The sequence below is a fragment of the Peromyscus leucopus genome, chromosome 6, assembly GCF_004664715.2.
Source record: "Peromyscus leucopus breed LL Stock chromosome 6, UCI_PerLeu_2.1, whole genome shotgun sequence".
Classification (NCBI taxonomy): domain Eukaryota; kingdom Metazoa; phylum Chordata; class Mammalia; order Rodentia; family Cricetidae; genus Peromyscus; species Peromyscus leucopus.
Window position 1 is genome coordinate 54,343,433 of NC_051068.1, and position 21,629 is coordinate 54,365,061.

Below are 21,629 nucleotides of genomic sequence, written 5' to 3' on the forward strand. Positions count from 1 at the left end.
CCATCTGATTAAAGGCTTTTTATAAACTGGAGCTCTTTTAGTATTGTTTCAATCACACTGCTTGTTAAAGTTCTCTTTAAAGTATTTATTTTATCTTAGTTTAATTTTGGTATGCCATATGATCTAGTAATCCATCCATTTAATTTAAGTTTTCCAACTTAGTGAAATACAGATTTTTATGGGGTATCTTCATGGCTATGTACATTTAATTGGTATTTGTTTCACTGTGCCCCTTTTTTCTTTTCTTTATAATTATTCTCCTCTCACATAATATGTTCTGACTGCAGTTTCCCTTCCCTCCTCTCCTCCCACTTACCACTCCTCCTCCCAGCAAAAACATACCTCCCCTCTTCCACAGATCTACTCCTCCTCTGTTTCCTTTCAGAAAAGAGGAGGCCTCTCAGGGATATCAAGGGAACATGGTATAACAAGATACATGAAATCTTTAATTTTATTAAATTGATCCCTTAGTCTCCTTCTTTTTGCTAACTTGGCTAGGGACATATCATATCTATTTTGTTTGTCTTTTCAAAGAACTGTCTTCTTTTGATTGATTCTTTGTATGTTTGTTTGTTTTTTAGTTTCATTAATTTGTAGTTTGATGTTGATTATTTATCCTGACTACTATTCAGGGGATTTGTTTGTTCTTGATTGTACAAAGCTTAAAGGCCTAACATTAATTTATTCACTTTAGACCATTCAAATTTCTGACGGAAGAATGAGAAACTTTATTCTTAGTACTGCCCTTATTGTTTCCTGGAAAATTGTCCATGTTGTGGCCTATTTCCATTCAATTCTAGAAATTTAAATAAATCTTCATTTATTCTTTTAACTGAAATACCCTAACCCTTAAGGCTTACACCACCCAAGCCTCAGGAAATAAGAAACTAAAAATCTAGTTCCAAGGGCAACCTGACTCAGCCATTACTCAACAACCCCTGTAACAATGCAACAATGTAAAAAGATTTCTGTTAAGAAATGTGCTCAACTGTGACTGGGATAGTTGCAAGTGTTCCAGGAAGGACCACTGTGACCTTTGTATAAACTCCACCTCTGCCCTGATACCCCCTTGAGGTTTCAGGAAGAATGTATATGCAGATGTGACTGTACCCACTCTGTGATCAGACCATGATCTTGTGAAATGAAATTGTATGGGAACGGCAATCTTATGGCTTTTGTGGATTTTTCCTTTAAAAGCACCCATGTGGCTACAGTAAGATTCGATTCTTGCTCTCAGGACAAGTGTAGCCCGTCTGTACAGTGACTTCAATAAAAACCTCATGCTGTTGCATCAACTGGACTGGAGTCTGGGTTCTTGGGGCACCCACTTGAGACCCTAAATTTTGGGGTCTAACATAACTAATTCTGCTTCGTTGCTTGTTGTTTTATCTACGAGTTTATGTAATTTCTATTGTCTCTACTATCGATCTTATTGAGCTGTTTCAATGTGATCAGACAGAATACAGGATTGTTATTTCCATTTTCCTATATTTGTCGAGACTTCTTTGCATCAGAGTATGTGATCAATTATGGAGAAAAGTTCCAGAGGCTGCTTAAAAGAGTGTGTGTTCTGTGTTCAGATAAAATATTCTATAGTTGTTTGTTTTGTACACTCAATTCATAATATCTTTTGACTCCCACATTGTGTTTAGTTTTGTTCCCATGATTTGCCTACACTTTCACACACACAGGAATCCCATGAAAACACAAAAATAGAAGCCAAAATGTGTATGCCAAGGATCTGTAAAGTACGAAAAGAAAAGAAAATGCCCAAACAAAACATTATGAAATTAAGAACTTCCAAAGATGACATTAAGTTAGTTTTCTCCTGGACAACAACTGCTGGACATCGGCCTGCCTTTATAAGTGGTTTGCATCTCCACTCAGTCTACTTTTAGAAAATGAATTCATTTTCAAGTGGTTATCAACTGGAGATAGCTTCTAGGTTAGGGATGGGGGCTTGTGTCTAATTTCCCTGTCAGCAAGGGATCCCATTTGGTACAGACCTGTGTAGTATGCTAACATTGTCTCTGTGAGTTCATATATGCATTAGTTCTGCTATATTTAGACTACCTTGTTTTCCTGGTGTCCTCCATCCACTCTGGCTCTAAAAATCTTTCTGTCTCTTCTTCTTCAGAGTTCTCTGAGCCCCGAGGGAAAGGATTTATGGAGATATCTCATTTAGGACTGAATTTTCCAAGTTCTCTCATTCTCTGCATATTAACTGGCTGGGTGTCTGTGTATCCCTTCCCTTCTACTGTAGGAGGAAACTTCTCTGATGATGTCTGAGAAAGGCACTTATCTATGTGCTTAGGATAATATCATTAGGAGACATTTTATGCCAGTTGTGCTGGTACATGCTGATAGGATTTGCTGAAGGAGGCAGAGCCAGAAGAATGGCAAGTTCTAGGCAAGCCTGGTCTATACATTTAAGAAAAAACGGGGGGGGGGTCATTTTATTGTTACATTCCCTTATTAGAACAGTAGTGTTTTGTTTTCCACTAGGTCTCTTGTCTGAGTAGTCCAAGGTTCTTGGCCATCAGAGAAGTGTCCAAGATGGTTTATATCTCATGGAATAGAGCAGAATCCAACCAAATATTTGTTGGTTAGTCCTACAGAATTTGTGCCACTATGGAACTAGCATGTGGTGATATATTGTGCAACCCAATAAAACTTATTTGGGGATCAGAGGACAGAGGCAGCCAGTAGTTTAGACAAAGAAGCCAGGTAGTGATGGCATATACCCTTAATCCTATCACTTGTGAGACATAGATCCCTCTACCAGTAATGGCCTCTGGATCTCTGTGAGTTCAAGGCTGCACTGGGAACAGAGCCAAGCAGGTGTGGTGGCACATACTTTTAACCCCAGCACTTGAGGTCTCATGCCTTTGCTTGGGAAGCACACATGCTTTTAATCCCAGGAAGTAAGATGGCATGGCTGAAAAAGTTATCTAAGGTGTGAAGAAACAGGAACTCACTGTCTTGAGACTGAGGATTTTGTAGAGGTGAGAATTTATGGCTGGCTTGCTCTGCTTCTCTGATCTTTGAGCTTTCACCCCAATAACTGGCTCTGTTTTTTTTTTATTAATATAAGACCATTTAACAATTTGTGTTACATCAGCATATATTGCAGGTATATTAACATTGTAGATCAAAAGTTTTTATATCAGTTAGTGTTTACTTTTCTTCTCTGGTAGCTCGAAGAGTATGTTACAATACCATGAACATTAGTCAATAGTGGTGTAGGCTATAAGTGGGCACCAGCTCAATTTCTCTGTGTTTGATGTGTGATGTAGGTATTGGCTTCAGCAACAGTGCTTAACAGTCAGTTTGTGGAGAGCAAGCAATAGCCTTGGCAGTAGCCTGGGTTGTGTGTGAGTTCCTCTGCGACCCATTTGGTCAACTACTTGATTAGATGTAACCCATTCCTGATATTAAGCTCCATTTAGTGAAAAGAGATGTCCAGGTGGAACTCTGTCTCCCCCATTATTTGGTAAACTAATTTAATTCACCTTCATATATGTATATATGTTAGGAAACTCCTATTGTGTTGGGTTTCTATAAAATCCCTCAAATAGCCCTTAATTTTAGCTGTCCATCACTCTATTCCCTCCCTTTCCCCCTTCTTCTCTGTCTTTGCCTGTTTTATCCTCTTTGTAGCCCCTTTCCTTTGTTCATCCATTACTCTAGTCCCTTCTTCTACACCTAATCTCTGTGTTTATATGGATTGCTTATCAAAAAGCATAACAGCTAACATCCACATGTAGGCAAATACATTACATATTTGTCTTTCTGGGTCTGGGTTACCTCACTCAGAACATTTTTTTTCTTTAGCGCCATAAATCTACCAGTAAATTTGATGCTTTCATTATCTTTTAATTGCTGTATAATATTCCATTGTGTAAATGTACCCCATTTTCTTCATCCATTCATCCATTGATGGACAACTAGGCTGTTCTAATTTCTGCCTACTATGAATGGAGCAGCATTGAACATTCATGAGCAATATGCAAAGGCTTTACATATTGTGATATCTTTTTCAATTTCTTTCTTCAAGGTCTTAATGTTTGTTTTTTGTCTTGTTTTTGGTTTGTTTGTTTTTGATGTGCAAGTCTTTCACTTTCTTGGTTAGTTACCCTAAGATATTTTGCTTTTCAAGGCAATTGTCAGGAATATTGTTTCACTGATTTCCTCCTCAGTCCATTTGTCACATGTTTATAGGAGGGCTATCTATTTTTTGTGTAATAGGTGTATATCCTGCTATTTTGCTAAAAGTGATTATCAGCTATAGACATTCCCTGGTGAAATTTTAGGGTCACTTTGTATACAATCATATTATCTAAAAATGAAGATACTTTGAATTATTGCCTTAATAGTTGTAATATTTGATCTTCAGTTGTTTTATTCTTTTAGGCAAGAATCTAAATATATTGAATAGATATAGAACCCTGTCTTGTTCTTGATTTTAGCAGAAATTCTTTGAGTTTCTCACCATCAAGGTTAATGTTGTCTGTGGGATTAATTAAAATTGCCTTGATTATTTTGAGGTATTCCACTGAATGCACAGTCTTTCCAGGACTTAACAGGAAGAAATATTGAATTTTGTCAAAGGCCTTTTCTGCATTTAGTGAGATGACCATGTGCTGTTTGTCTTTCAGGCGGTTTATATATTATATTTATCAATTTAAATGTGTTGAACCATCCCTACATCTCTTGGATGGAGCTTATTTTATAATCATTGTGAATGAACTTTTTGATGTGTTCTTGAATTTAGCTTGAAGATATTTTATTGGAATTTTTTTATCTGTGTTCATAAGGGAAATCATTCTGTAATTCTCTTACAAGGCAGCTGTAAAAGTATAAATAGAATTATTGATGCTTCTTCATTTTCCATCTTGGGGAAATTGAGGAGTTTTGGCACTAATTCCTTTTGAGAATCTGACAGAATTCTGAACAAAAACCATCTGGCCTTCAGTGTATTTTGGTTGGGAAATAATTTTACTGCATCTATGTCACTAAGGGTTACAGGTCTGTTTAAATTACTTATCTGATCATGATTTCACTTTTTTTTCTGTTTCCAACTCTATTGTGATAAAATACACAATAACTGAAACTTATCGTCTGAGCCATTTTAAGCATACAGTTTGATGACATTGATTGCACCTCCAGTGTGCTAAAGTCAACTCAATTCATCTTCAAACATTTAATCATGCAGAACGGAGACTCTGTTCATTAACAATGCCTTTGTGCTCCAGCTCCTAGAGTGGCATTCTAGTCTTGGTCTCTGTGATATATCTTATAAGTAGGATCATATATAGTCATCTCTTTTGACTGATTTATTTCACTAAGAGTAGTGTCCTTGATAGTCATCTATATTGTAGACATGTTAAATTTCTTTTCCTTTTATGACAGAAAATATTCTATTGCATGAATCTAATGCACTTTGATATTTTTCCCACACCACTGTGCACTTGGCCAACCATACTTTCAAAGATGGTAAAATACACATCTAAATCCCAGGTGTGAGTCTGTTCTGAAAGCTCAGTAGTTCCGATTGCACAGGGCCTCGTTTTTTATTGACAGTAACTGGGATCTAACCTCCTAAGCTGAACCACTATCAGTACTTTTTTTTAGAAATTATTTTTCCATCTTTTGCCCTAAGGTGGTGTTTATCTTGGGTAATGAGGTGTTAATTCCTGAATGAAGCCCAGTATTGGATATTATTCTTTAATCCAACTAGCTAGTTTGTCTCCTTTTCTTGGGAAATTGAAACTATTAATATTTATTCAGAGTTATTATTTAAACATGTGCATTAATTCTTGTCATTTTGTTGTTTTGGTGTTTTTTTAAGAAACCTCTTTTGATTACGGGTCATAGTTTTGTTTATCTAACTTTGTGGCATCTTTTTTTTGTTTCTTCTCTTCATATTGAAATATTCTTTCTAGTATCCTTTGTAAATTTGGCTTTGTGGTCATAATTTTTCTAGTCTATTTTTACCATGAATATGTTTATTTTTCCTTTACTGTTAATTGATAACATGTTGTTTAATGTAATAGCTTGGGTTGGAAGTTGTGGTCTTACAGAGCTTGGAATATTTCTCTCCATATGCTTCTGTCTTTAAATGAATTTATTTCTCTCATGGGCTTTCTTTGACAAGCTATTTGAGCCTTGTCATTTGTAGATTCAATAATGTTTCCTATGTGTTTTCAGTGTTCTAACTGTAATATTTCATGTCAAAGTTCTTTGTTCATCTTGTCTAATTGTTGTTTTATAAGATTCATGTAGACATGACATCTTTTTCTCTAGATTTGGATTGTTTTCTTTTATAATTTATTTGAAAGCATTTTCTAGGTTCTTTGGTCTGGTATTCTCCTATGATCATAATTAAAAGATCTTTTGTTTCAAGGTATCCTAGGGCTCTCTTCTGTCCCAATGATTTTAAATTTATTGACCTATACTAAATTATTCAATCCTTGAAATTGTTGTCCAGCCTTGATACTGTTGATACTGAGCTTTGAGTGTTGGTTGTGGAGGTTTGTCATTTATAGAATAATTTCAGTTTGACTTTTCTTTGGCAATTCTATTTCCTTATTGAATTTTATTTTTGTATCTTGGATTTTTTTTTTACTTCATTCATCTCTCTGTTTTATTTCCTTTGATTTAAATCAATGTCTTCCTTGGGTTATTTAAACATAGTTATAATTATTCTTTTTAATTTCTTTCACTGGCAATCCATTGATATTGTTCTCATTGAAAGATATTACAATGCAATTAGTAATTTGAAGGAAAGATATATTATCTTGATTTTTCCATGATTTTTTTCCTGTCCTTGGATTTAACATCCAGAGTTAATTTGATGATTGAGTTTCCATTTTGTTAAATTTCTTTTATCTAAAATTAAAATTTACTTTTTTCTTCTAGTAGAAATATTGATGGTATTCAAGAAAGAACTATGGTACAGTAGAACGAGGTGTTTTCTTCCTTTGTGAGACTATTATGTAGAGCAAGATTTTTATTTATAATCTTTCTTTGAAGGGTCATGTAAACCATCTGCGACAGTCCAGGTCTCCTGCGTGTGTCTGCAGCATTCCATGAGAGTTATAAGTTGTGAAATTTCCTACATCTGTGAAGCATATCCCAGGAGAGGTTGGGCTTGCTTCCAGGGTTGACAGTTTTGGCTTCATTGGTTCTGGAATTCAGTTCACAATTGTGAATTTTAGCCTAGGTTATGTCTGATCCTATCTTAAGTCTGTAGCATCCTCTGGAATCTACCAATCATTGTGAAACTCCCCATTTGTCCATGTACCTTTCCTTGGGTTCCATGTTGTCCCTAACTATTGTCTACAGCTTCTGCCAATCTTGTGGGTTTTTTTTTTTTTGAGCTTTACATTGGTTCCTAAGTCATACTAAATGCCTTGAAGACTGCTAAATTGCTGTGTACTGTTTGGCCATCATAAAATGATATTTGTATGAGCTTGATGTATTTTTTTCTCCTGGAACAAATTAGCACAGCAATAGTTACAAATTATTACTGTGATTACTGCCAACTGCCAAGAGTTATAACAATGATTATCATAATAATAAATTCACTAATCTTTTCTACTCTCATTTCCAGATCCTTAATTAAAATGATATTTGCCAGCCCTACAGAGTGATAGAAAATTGACTGACAGAATTCTAATAGAAGCTTTATAAACTTAATAGAAGCTGTCAATATCATACTGATATTTCTTAACTTTTGCCAACATACAGCTACTCAGAAATTCTGTGATGCTAGAGAAAGGAAGTTGCTAAGACCAATAGAATAAGACAATAGTCTATCATCTATCATTACAACTATATTATAGCATTTGTTTAGATCCTCATCTAATTTGACTTATTGATTTCTTAATTTTTTGACCAGTTATAAAAACCAAAAATCACACAGATTTTTTTTTTATTTTTTCTAAAACTACAGTTTTGTTTGCTTCTACTTTTAGGTTATCAAGTTACACTGTCAGTTGATTTTTAACTCCGAGAATCGATTTGAACATACTTTTACTACTGTGCACTTATTGCCATGAAAGAAGAAATAACGTCCCCATCAATGAAGTTGCTGAACCCATGGAGATTTTATGCCCTTTCTTGCTGAAGTCTAACCAGTAGAGGATGAGACAGAAAATTGATGGTACTGTGCTGGTGATTCATAAAATTGTATCTAATTCCTCTGATTCCTCACTATCTCATGGAATCCTCTGATAAAAATCACGAATAAATATAGATCTCTTACCATTTGCAGGTTCACAATTCTCCATCTTATTCTCAAAAATGAATTAATTAATCAATAGTTAAAAACTAAGATGTACATATAACCTGCATTGCAGAGGCAGAGAAACATTCATGGAAGATGATTCTCAGCCTACTCTGTCTGCAACACCTCTTAAAAGAATAGAACATGTAAAAAGTGTTTGTTGTACTGATGAATTTCTCTAGGTCCAAATATCCTGGAGCTTCCTACACTATTAACTTTAAGAAATGGAGGAGAACAAGAAAGAATAATTCCTAAACTGAGGCCCTTGTTGACATTATTACTCAAAATATTTTCCATTCTTGAATGTGTAGGAGAGCCTAGTTGACCTTTGGTCCAGGGAAAATTTGGATTGGCTCTCACTCTTGAAATCAGAAGGCATTCAGAGGGCCTCCTAGAAATTTTGCAAGTCTGAGAACTTATAAAACCAAATATTATTTTGATATTCACTTCTTCAAGGATGGAGATAAAAAGCCATGGGAATAGAAGCACAAATTGCCCTTATATAATGCATGTTCTTTAGGGAAACCGAGGGAAAAAACAGTCTCATGTGTATACCAAATTTTCATGTTTATAAACCCTGAAGTAACTGGGTTTATATGAATTTCAGAATTGGAGTGTGAAAACACGTACAAATTGTTACTCAGAATGTCTTGCTAATAAAGCAAACATGAGTTTATGAGCCAAGTTAATTTGAATGTAGAATCATGCCGAAATTTTATTCCTGTTGCAAATGTCTACTTTTCACTGGAAGTTATGTGCATGATTAAGCTCTCTTTTTTACAGTTTTTTTTTATTCCAGAATTAAGAATATGCACTCACTTACCTTCTCATTCCCTCTAATCTCACATGAATTTACTGCCTCAGACTTCAAGAAACTGTAACTATGTGTACCCATTTGGACTGTGGGTTTTTACTACTTCAACATAACCACATTCAAGATTGTGGTTATATTAACATTCACATTCTACCTGCATGATTTGGGGCTGAGGAGAAAATGCTAACATTAATTAATTCCAAACTTGATGAATGACTAATTATAAAGGCAGCAGAGTTCTTTGACCTAGAACAATATGGTTCTTGGATCTTTAAATGATGTATTTTTGAAGAAAAGCTTTTTGAAGTGACTCTACTTCTCATTTGCAGCATTACATCTACAACTTCTGCATGATTACCATGTATTTATGTGCACAATGTAGCATTTCCAATGTATAGGCAGTACAATGTACAGCTTACTTCTAGAACTTACATATATTGGATGTCTGAAAATTTGAAACCAATGAAAAGCAGATTCCCATTCTCTAAGGTCTTATAAGCAAACATTCTATGTTGATTATTTTTTATATGACTATTTTAGATATTTCATTTTTATGGCACTCTGTATGATTTGGTTCAATGCAACTGGCCTACTTCACTTAACAGTTTTATCTAGGCTCATCTATATTGTTGTGAACAATGAGAACTCAGCTTGGAGATGGGCATTGGCTGTGCATCTATTGATTGTTTTAGTTGTTGGGAGAGGAAGAGGCAGTTTTTTTTTTAAGTATAGCCCCTGTTACGTACATCAAGCTCCAGTGGAAAACAATGCTTTCTAAAATATTTGATTTTTCTTATTTTTTTTCTCTATTTTTAAAGGGCACAAAATTGAGTGGATGGGGAAATGGAATGTATCTGAAAAGAGTTTAGATGTAGGGCATATGATCAAAACACATTGTGCATAACTTTTAAAGAACTAATGAACATTTTTTAATGTATACATAAATTATATATGCATATATATGTAATTTAAATGTATATGTATAATTTAATGCTATCTGGAGGGATTATTGAAAGAGGTAAAGGTTGAAAAAGGAGGGACAGAAATGATATAAATGGAGTACTCATGTATGAAAATCTCAAAAAAATAAAAATTAATAATAATCTTTAATATTACCAAATTGCAAGTCAGTTTAGCAATGTCCAATTTGCTCATAAATATAATAGAAATGTTTTATTGTTAAAAACTCAGGAATTCAATAATTAAACAAAATTAAATGTTCATGATTGTTCAACAATGTAATTTGGAGTTTTTAGGATTTTCCATGTCATTATTGCTTTTTGTTTCTTTGTTGCTATCTTACTTTCTAAAATGATGCTACTTAATTCTTTACATGTATTGTCATATAATAACTTAAATAAATGAAGTTCAAATACCACACCAAAGTTATCAGACTGTAGGGAGACATACCTATCTATAAGAAACTCATGCTTCTGTCTTTCAGATTTTATAAATTCTGACCACATTTTTAAAATATTAATAGTTGAAACAAAAGATAGCATGAACCAGGTATAGTCACGGTCCAGGTGACCTCTGAGTGGAAGAGTTCAGAAGTATATCTTGATTGGAAGAGCATGCCTAGGTTTCAGGTACCCTTTCAAATGTCTCTGCAATAGTTTCTCTCCATTTCCAAGATTCATATTTCTCAAAGTGAAAGCAATTTCCTTAAGGTAAGATTTTCCTTCCAGTTTATAAGACTTGTATTTATATCAGGTAGTCTTGAATCCTAGAAAATCCTTGGTTAGAATTGGGAAATCTCAGTGCTAAGTAGCATCATACTACAAAGTGATGATACATATGGGCCCTTAATGATGCTTGCTTACACCTTATGACTGTCATTAAATTTTAACCATCAAGTGTCTAAGACCATACTGCAGTGCCTTAATATATACATGTGTATATGACATGTTGTGAAAATAAATATATATGGGCATTTTGTTGTTTGTTTGCTTGCTTACTGTGGCTGACTGAGTAACCATCTTTAGCGAAAATCTCAGACCTTTTTAGTTTTGGGTGCTAATAACATTTACATTAATAAAAGAGACAAAACCTGAAGCAGCAAGATGTATAACATGAGAGGTGTTAACATTTTCTCTTCTTCAAACGCACTTCTCTTTTTCTAAAGTGTGCTGTCTAATACCCCATTGGGAGGCATGATGATTAAAGCATGTTCAGTGTTCTATTGCTCAAAGAGTATGTCAAAAAGAAAATAAAAGCAAATGTATTTTACTGTCTTTTAAATTTAGATTCTTTACAAAATAAATAAGCCTATTGGTGTCAGAAATATGAAAGATCATAATTTTTCACATAATGAAATTAATATTTCTGTAAAAGATTAAAGAATATTTGTAGGCATTTATTTTTGAATTAATTCTATACTGATAAATTCATTAAATTCACAATTGACTCTAACATATAAACAATTATATCAAAACTGGAGTTTTATAAACAGATTGGAACCAATGTTACTACTATAATTTAATATAATTTATAAATACCATATTTTATGAACATGATAATTATTCTGATATAATTTTACATACTGTATAAATTTTAGTATTGTGGGGTGTTTACCCACCACCCCCACAGTTCCCCAGAGTTTTCTTGAGTGCAATCAGCAGGAAATATTAGATAGAAGGATTTATTGCAGAGAATATCGTGGAGATAAACAGATAGAAAATAAAGGATAGCCTCGAGAGGGCCTGGAACCTATTCCAACGGGCCCCGACTATCTCTGGCCCAGGGTTTTTATAGAGACGCCAAAGGGTGGAGCAAAAGACCTCCTCCCCCAGCACAGCCAAGTGCAGACCATCTCAGACACCTGCACTCAGGCCCGTGGTCCTGATCATCCTCTATGCGGACCTGCTGGGTAAAGCCACGAGGAACCCGAGAACGGGCTCCCACAGGTCCCACCTTCTTAATATGTAAAAAAATAACTATTAATGGCTTATAGCAATCTCCATAGCTGTTATACCTCCCAGTATGGGAGTAGAGGATGTTATAGGTGGCATTTCTCTTTTGAATTAGGTCCAAGGTGACCACTGCAGTCTTAGCTGCCTCAAGCCCTTTCTAAACCAAAAACTCTTAAGGCGACTACAAACTTAAAGAATCCCTTAGCTTCATCATTACCATTAACAGGTTAACATAAATATTGCTATACATAGTCACAATTCTCTCAATCTTACAACTCAAAGCAAACTCTTAACAGAACCATTTGAATTAGCATATATGGTGCTATATATAGTTAACAATTTTCTCCGTCTTACAACTTTAACTCAATCATTTGAATTTTCTTGTTAACATAGGAAAAACTTCGATGTATTCACATCAAACTTAAATATTTCCTTAACTCCACAAAACCAGGGTGCATTATTATCAATCGGTTTCTGCAAACATAATGCAATCTCATAACTCCTTTTCTTTATAATTTTTATTTTTTTTCTTTATTTTACAATACTATTCAGTTCTACATAATAGCCACAGATTCCCTTGTTCTCTCCCCTCCTGCCCCCCTCCCCTTCCCCCCAGCACACCCCCCATTCCCACCTCCTCCAGATCAAGGTCTCCCCCGAGGACTGGGATCGACCTGATAGACACAGTCCAGGCAGGTCCAGTCCCCTCCTCCCAGATTGAGCCAAGCATCCCTGCATAAGTCCCAGGTTTCAAACAGCTAACTCATGCAACGAGCCCAGGACCTGGTACCACTGCCTAGATGCCTCCCAAACAGATCAAGCCAATCGACTGTCTCACCTATTCAGAGGGCCTGATCCAGTTGGGGGCCCCTCAGCCTTTGGTTCATAGTTCATGTGTTTCCATTCATTTGGTTATTTGTCCCTGTGCTTTATCCAACCTTGGTTTCAACAATTCTTGCTCATATAAACCCTCCTCTTTCTCACTAATTAGACTCCCAGCACTCCACCAGGGGCCTAGCTGTGGATGTCTGCATCCAGATTCCTCAGTCCTTGGATGGGGTTTATGGCACAACTATTAGGGTGTTTGGCCATACCATCACCAGATTAGGTCAGTCCCGGCTGTCTCTCGACCATTGCCAAGTCTTTTGTGGGGGTATCTTTATGGATTTCTGTGGGCCTCTTTAGCTCTTTGTTTCTTCCTTTTCTCATGTGGTCTTCATTTACCATGGTCTCCTATTCCTTGTTCTCCCTCTCTTTTCTTGATCCAGCTAGGATCTCCCGCTTTCTTTCCCTCGACCCTCGCCCTTCATTGCTCCCACTCATGTCCAGGCTGTTCATGTAGATCTCATCCATTTCTCTGTGCCTTTCTTGGGGTCCCGTTTTCCAGGTAGCCTCACTGGTGATGTGAGTAGCAGTCCAGTCATCCTTGTTCCACATCTAGCATCTTCCTATGACTCAAACCTAGTTAGAGGAACCCAAACTTATACAATTCCTACAAACCCATATTGAAAAGCAATATTTTCAATCTAACCATTAACACTTTGAAAACTTTTAGCAAAACATCCAAAAGCAGTTTCTTAATAAAACTCTTTACACACTTTAAAAGTAGTCTCTTAGTATACCCCATTTGCATTTCTTACTAACAAAACATGATATTCATCCACTCAAACAATTAAAATTAAATAGACTAAGGAATATTAACTCTCCTTTTTCTTTATAATTATAAGCAAAATCTCAAGCCTAGTTAGAAAACCCAAACTTTACTGTTTAAACAGTTCCATTTGTAACACAAAACCAGTTCCATAAGTAATTCCATTTTTACATAAACAGTTCCACAAAACAATTCATAAATCACCAGTTAATAAAGCATATATGCATACACAAAACTGCATCTTGAGTCAAGGTAGAAACAATTTCTTCATTTAAACAGTTCCATTTTTAACTTAATTCCAGAAAACCTTTCCTAAGTCATTACTATAAGTGAGCTCAAAATTGTCCCATTGCAATGAAATCTCTATTGTTCTTTTCATTTAAGTCTTAAAATTCAAATGATAAATTCTGGTACTAGCCTTCCAAATATGAGAAATCCATAACCAAAATCTTTTTGCAATTTTATCTCATTTTAAGTTCAAAAAGTTCAAACAAGAAAAATTCTGATATCAGGCTTTCACTTCCAAATATGAAGAGACGTTTTTCAACCAAAACTTTTTGCAGTTAATTTTTGTTCAAACAAGCATCTCTGAACTTTTATTCTCAAGCCAGAGACCTTTTTAGGTACAGTAGTATTCTAAACCGCACCGTTTTTGATGTTAGCTCAGGTTTTTCCGTGTTGCGTCAATTTTCCACGGATCTCAGCTGCAAATTCCTTGTTGTGCTGGTTCTGGCGTCTGCCATTCTTAGCTTCTTAGCAGCTTCTGGAGCTTTTGAAACCATTCAGACTGCCTACTTTGCACTCTACTAGGACACTATCTCCTGTGTCTCAGGTATTTTCACCATATACATTAATAGACTCACACTTAACATTTACACCCTTTCACAAACTCACAAATAATATTTTTTGCCTTGCAAAGCATTTAGACTCATTCAACATTTACACGTTTTTTACAAACTCACATACAACATATTAACATCTATTTATTTATACTTTAAGGAAACTATAGAACTACATTAGCAAATATATTTCTTATTAATTCTTATATACTTATATTCATTCCATCTTATTTCTTATTTAAACTTACATTTACAACTAGCATCTTACAAGCTTATTACTACATGTCTTAAGACTACCTTAGATACTTCTTGCAAGCTTATATTCTTAAAGGAACTCTATAGATCTATTTTACAAACTTATATAGGCTACCATTAGCATATATCTAACTTAGCAAAACACCTAATATTTCTTAACACAGATCTAACAAGACAGAATTTTTACAAACTCACATATCTTATTTTCATCTTTCTACTTCTTACTCCTAATTATTATCACCATCTCTATCAGAAAGATTCTCTTAACTAGACAGGAAGTACGTACATCATTTCTAAAGTTTAGAGTTTATAGTCAGCTTTGTTATAAAGCACTGGGATTTAGTGAGTGTTGTCATTATAGAGTTGTGATACTTGTTGCTAGGGGTTTGTAACATTCTCGGGAGGAAGCCACACTCCAAAGTTGCCAGTTCTCTCAGCCTTTCCAAACCAGCAGAGATGTACTGTCAGCGGTAAACGGTTTTTTACTAGAGGCTGTCCCTTTACCCAAATTCATAATAGCTCCCCTAAGAACTTCAATTCAGACAAACGTTTCTATTACAGCAGTACTTTTGGTTTGCTCTTCTGAAAAACTTCACTTCACGCTGAGGGTGAAATTACCGTATTTAGCTGCTGTAAAGCTCTTCGTCAAATACTGCACAGCTATTAGGTGATATAAGGTATTTTTCTAAAGGAGCTAGTAAAGCCAAAAGTCGCACAGCTCTGAACTCTTATTCCTCACTGTTTGCATTAAACAGTGACAAAACTTCAGAAGCACTAATCGAGCCACTTTCATTCTGGTTCTTTTATAGGAACGTCATTGGAGCTGACTTTTCTTAGTTCCACGCTCCTTTCCAGATGCTCCGGTAACCACCGAGCTTCATTCTCCTCTTGTGAAAAAACACATGATCGAGACCCTTCCATAATCCCGAGCAGGGATCTTTCCATTTCACCTGAGTTTCAGGATTTAGTATTTTCACTTCATTAGCTTTAACTCCTGATGTTATCAGCAGCGGTGATATTTAGCATTGATTTCTTATAAAGAACTTTCAGGTAAAGCAACTCTTCTATAGGACAGCTAGATTTTTTGAAGTTTGTTTCCCATCTATAAAGCAGTCATTTCTTTTTTGAATGTCTGTTTCCTTGTCTCCTTATTAGATTTGCAAAGGAATTACTCATTGCAGGCAGTTCGTTCAAAAGGCAAAGAACTTTTTTTTAATTTCAACATAAGTTTCTTCATATCTAAGACAACGTTCAGTGTATAAACTGCTTTCCCTTGTTTTAAGGATTTTAAAGTGGCTTGTTTGCTCTTAAAGGTAGCTTTTATCATCCAACTACCATAAACACTTTGCACGGCTATTAGGATAAATAAGGCATTTTACCAACAAAGCCCTAAACCGCGAAGCACCTAGTTCCATATCCTTTCAATTTTTCATTGGAACTGACACTTAAACTCTTAGATGATTTTCCTCCTTATTCTTTTAAAAGCTGTATTTTAAGTTTACCATGAATGTATTTTTGAGCTGACAAAAGTGTTTCAGGGCAATGTCGCCATCTTTAGCAGAAAAACTACCTTTCCCAGAATGCATTTCCCTTATATCAGTCCATAATAATATCGTCCCATATCAGTCCCTTATATCATTTTCCTATATCATTCATTTCCCATAGTTCTTTTCGGGTCTGAGAGTCAACTGGTTCTCTTTTACTAGACTTGCTTACAAATTATTGCCCAGGAGGTTTGAACAAAGTTTTTTGCTTTTACAATGGGAGATTTGAACAAGCACTTTACATTTTCAACTATGGCTCATTGGGAGATTCCTATTCTCTCCTCAGCTGGCTTCAACAGGTGTTTCTCCTTCATTTGACATTGGCCCAGGATCAGAACCACACCTGCCTCATTAGTGTGCATTGAGGCTGGCATTCCTGATAGCAAACTTTCCTCGGGGCTTGTGTTTGTTTTAGCAAGTCAGTGAAAAACAAGATCATGTATAACAGCTTTTCCATAGCTCCTTCAGAGAGATTTTCTCCCACTGATCTATGTCATTTTGCTTGTTCCTTCCCCCCCAGATGCAGAGCTTCAGCTATCTGTCTGCGGCTCTGTACCTCTGCTAGATGCCTTTGGAGGTAGGGGCTTTTTTTCTCCCCCTGAATCTGCCTCAAACTCTAGCAGCTTTGTCAGGTCATGAATTTTCTGGGGAGGTATCTGTCCCTTCTGTTTCTTCAGAGTCTTTCTCCCAGACAGTTCCGAGTTTGGTCTCAGTTTATCCCCTCTACCCCAGAAACAGTTTCCGACACCACAGTGGCAGCTTTCCCTGCTACTGAAGGTAGGGGCTTTTTGTCCGTTTCTGTTTTCAGGGTCTGGTTTGTGCATAGACTGAAAATCTAACAAGGGAGGTTTTTGCCACTTCTAAATTCCCATTAGGACAGGTGTTTTGCCTCATCAGGCCTTCACCTGGCCCAGTCCCCCAGTGGGTTGTGTTTGTTTGGGTGCTCAAGGACAGAGCTTATGCCAGAGGCAATCACCTCTCAGGGCTACACTCCCTCATCTCACTGGGAGTCAGTTGAAACAAAGCTTTTCTCAAAGAGATGCTTTCTCTGACAGAAAAGAAAGCTTTACTCCTGGATAGTTTCTGTTCTGCCCTGGCTGGGCTCTTTCCCCAGAAAGCATTCTGACACAGTTCAGCTTTACTGTTTTCTCTGAAAGGTCCTTTCTCTGATAGGAAAGTTTTTCTCAGATTTCTTTTTGCAGCTGTGGACCTATCAACCCAGGACTTGTAGGAAAGTGGACAACTGTGCCATTCCCACCGGCTTTAGCTTTGTTCATTAGCAATCTTCCCCTGGGTCCTGTGCCTTCCTGCCTCAGCTCTGTGCTCCAGGAAGTTTACAACTGCAGGAACCCTAGTATCCCGAAATACACTCCAACTCAGAGACGCTGACCAGTCACCTCTGGGTTTTTGCTCAGAAGAGAGGATACAATGCTAACAGTTTGCATTGCTTCAGGGGATCTTTGCATTAGGAAGATTAGGAGCACCTTTCCAATCTGAAATGCTCACTCAGAGACAAAACCCTTGATGCCTCAGCTGGGCTGTAACTGAAAAGCTTGGTTTTACTGCTTTTCTCAGGCAAAACTTCCTGCCCTTTGGAGCTCTCTATAGCTCTTCACCCTTACTCTCTCCAAGCATTTCCCTCAGGGGACTCTGACCCACTGTCTTTTACTGGCTTGGAGACAGCTTAGAAGAGGTTTTTAGAAACTTGTTCCAGCCTCCTGCATTGCAGGGAGGATTGTTAAAGTTTGAAAGAACTTAGAGAGGTTTTGCTGTCTTAAATTTGTTGTTTTCCCTTAGAGCTAACCACAGATGGTCCCCATACTAATATCTTCAGGTGATTCTAATTTTTGTCCTTCTGAGAGAGAAGGTTAGAGGCTTTAGTTTTTAAGTTTCTTAAGAGAGAAAGATTAAGGCTTTTTAGAGAGATGTTTCCCCCCAAATTTTCCAAGAAAAGTTTTATAGTTTAAGAGAGATATTTTTCCCCAGGAGAAAGACCAACTTTTCCCAAAACTTCCCAACTTTAACCTTTGACTTCTTACACCCCCATTTTTGCCTCAGGGAGAAAACACTTTCTCCTGCCCCTTGGACTTAGCATTTCAGCTGTACCCAGGTGAAAAGCTTCCATAGGAAACTTTTTCTTCCCCATAAGCTCAAAGAAGAGCTTTTTTACTACCAGTAAAGGCCAAAGAAAGAATCCCCCCCCCCGTTTGCTTTCATAGCTCCTAAAGTGAGAAAATTGAAGAGTTTTTCTGTCTAGTTGCCTTACTTATTTTTTCCTACACAATCTTACACTTCTAAGTTTTTCCTAAACTATATTACTACCCTATACCTTATACTTATCACAGATAGAAATTGAGAAAGGGATAGAAGATAGAAAATTTTGACAGAAGAGAATTTTGCTTAAGCATCGGACATCCTTCCAGTCTGCTTTCCTTTTCTCTCGAGGATAAAACCCCTGCCTCCCCAAAAAATATATATCAAAAATATTTTTTTTTTCATAACATCGGCATGCCTTTCCACTGGCAGGGCTGACAGCACTTTCACCAAAAACTCTGTAACAAAACTATTATTTTCCTTTATCTTTAGTCCCTATTACTTTGTCTTTAGTCCCTGTTCATTTGTCTTTAGTCCCCCCTTTTTTGTCCCCCCTTTTTTTCTTCAGTCCTTTTTTTTTTTCTTTTTTCTTTAGTCCCTGTTCATGGCGCCATTCTGTGGGGCGTTTACCCACCACCCCCACAGTTCCCCAGAGTTTTCTTGAGTGCAATCAGCAGGAAATATTAGATAGAAGGATTTATTGCAGAGAATATCGTGGAGATAAACAGATAGAAAATAAAGGATAGCCTCGAGAGGGCCTGGAACCTATTCCAACGGGCCCCGACTATCTCTGGCCCAGGGTTTTTATAGAGACACAAAAAGACCTCCTCCCCCAGCACAGCCAAGTGCAGACCATCTCAGACCCCTGCACTCAGGCCCGTGGTCCTGATCATCCTCTATGCGGACCTGCTGGGTAAAGCCACAAGAAACCCGAGAACAGGCTCCCACATAGTATATATGCTACTTATTAATTTCTGGATTTTAATAGTGCTATGTAGATATTATTTGTTTTATTTTGGGGTTTTTAAAGTCTCATACATGCTTCACCCTTGAAAACACTACATATATTTCCTATGGAAAAATAAGTATTCCTTACCTTGGACCACATTTATTGTGTTCATAATTTCAGGATAATTTTGTGTTGTGAATACAGAATCTTCTAATTTTTTTTTTCTGTTCAGATCCAAAACTAACTGTAGCACTATTTGGCACTGTGAATGCGTATTTTCTAATTTTTCAAAAACTACATAAATAAGTAAAGCTTGACACTGGTATCTTTCCCTTATATAAAGCAAAACAAACAGATGAAAACTAAACAAGTTTTATGTACAGAGGAGACCCATAATTACACAGGGCCTAACAGAAATATGCATCACATTTATAATAAAAGAAGAAATTCAATGGACTGGAAGGTTGATGATGTATGCTGCTTACCTGTGAGCCCAACTAACAGCTTGAGAAGTTGTAGTGTAGAAAATGGACAACTCCTTCAATTGTCTTGACATTACATTAGCACAGAACTACCACAGGTTAAAATTTACTCCAAATTTTGTTTTCTTTCTATATTTTCAGGATATTTTTAGTATAAACTACCACTTAAAAACAATAGTCATTGGATGAAATCATCTTTGAAAATTTTTCCTTGGTTTAATATATATAATATTATTAAGTATATATATATATTATATATATATTAAGATATTTTTATTTATTTCTGCACATATTTAACTTTAAAAGTTCATGGAAATATAATCTGGTAAAGAAAATATGTTATGCTTTCTTACAATATGTTGCGATTTGTGTGGGGTGGCTGTCTCTGTGTTCTGGCATCTAGCAGAGTGGGCATAAAAAATTATAATTTAATCTTTTTTTAATGAAAGTACTGTTATAATGTTTTTAATTTACAAAAAGCTTTTGTACTTTGAATGATAAATATAAAGATTAGTTGCCTTGGAAACTGAATAGTTTTACAGAATTTTGAATACGTTATTAACTCATTTTCATGTAGTGATATCATATTTAAATAAAAAAGAATATTGGTTTTATGGTTGTATTATTTTTCCATGTGGTACAATATAAGTCGCTGCATGCAATGTATGATACAAACTCTTAAGTGAAGTTGTCATTGCCTTTCAAATATACTTCAAGTCTCCTTTTCGTTTTTAATAGAAGTTATTTGTTTAGGATTCTTCACCTTCTCAGTGGCATTATTCAACATATCATATCTGTAGGAATTAAGCTAAGGTTGTTCTATGTGTGAAGAACTTTAAATTCTTGTGAAGTCACCTTCAAAACTTCTCCTAAGATAAAATTTACTTATATCTAAGTATATTGGTCGATTTATTTACAAGCAACATTGCTTATTATGATTGGATAGTCAATACGTTTATTTTGAATACTAATAATGCAAGTTAATGTAGCTTGACTTCTTGATGGTCTTCTGAATTATTCAGCATTAACTTAAGCAGTTTGCAGCATAATACCTCGTGCACCTCCCATCCCCAACACACACACACACACACACACACACACACACACACACACAAAGAAAGATAGATAGTAAAGGCTTGGATACCAGCAGGGCATGCTGTCAAATGTAGTCAACATTGAAGGGCTGGGAACATAAGGGTTTTTTCAGATTAAAGATATGCACTGTGAGAAACAGCTTATTCTGTTCCCTTTTCTTTTTGATACTTGGTTCATGAGGCGATCAGTCTTCTCTTCCACGAGCAACTGTCATAATGAGACATCTCTTGGAGAGACATACCTAATCTTGAACTACTCTCTAGAACCATGTCCCTAAAATAAACCTTTCCTCTATATAATTTAACCACCATTGGTATTTTGTAATAGTAACATGACATTTTTTTTAATAGAGTGTGATTTTTCTCTCATGGACTTGAAATCACTACATTAGCATTCTAAATCAAGTATGGAATATTTAGAGACCAACAAGTATTAATTTACCTAGCTTTTGTGACACACATTTCCAAAATAGTATCTTTCTGACAGGGTTTCTGGAGCTGCAATCCCTATTGGAGAAATCATTTTGGCCACTCCACATAGTTAAAAGAATATTTATTTAAGGGCGTAACTCACAAATTAAGTGAAAGGTAGGTCGCAGGGTCTGGGGAAGGTGTATCGCAGTCCAGCAGTGTTCTCCGGAGCTCTGCACAGTCCACCTTCACCATTCAGCATCCAGGCACAGAGAGAGCGCTGGCCCATCCAGC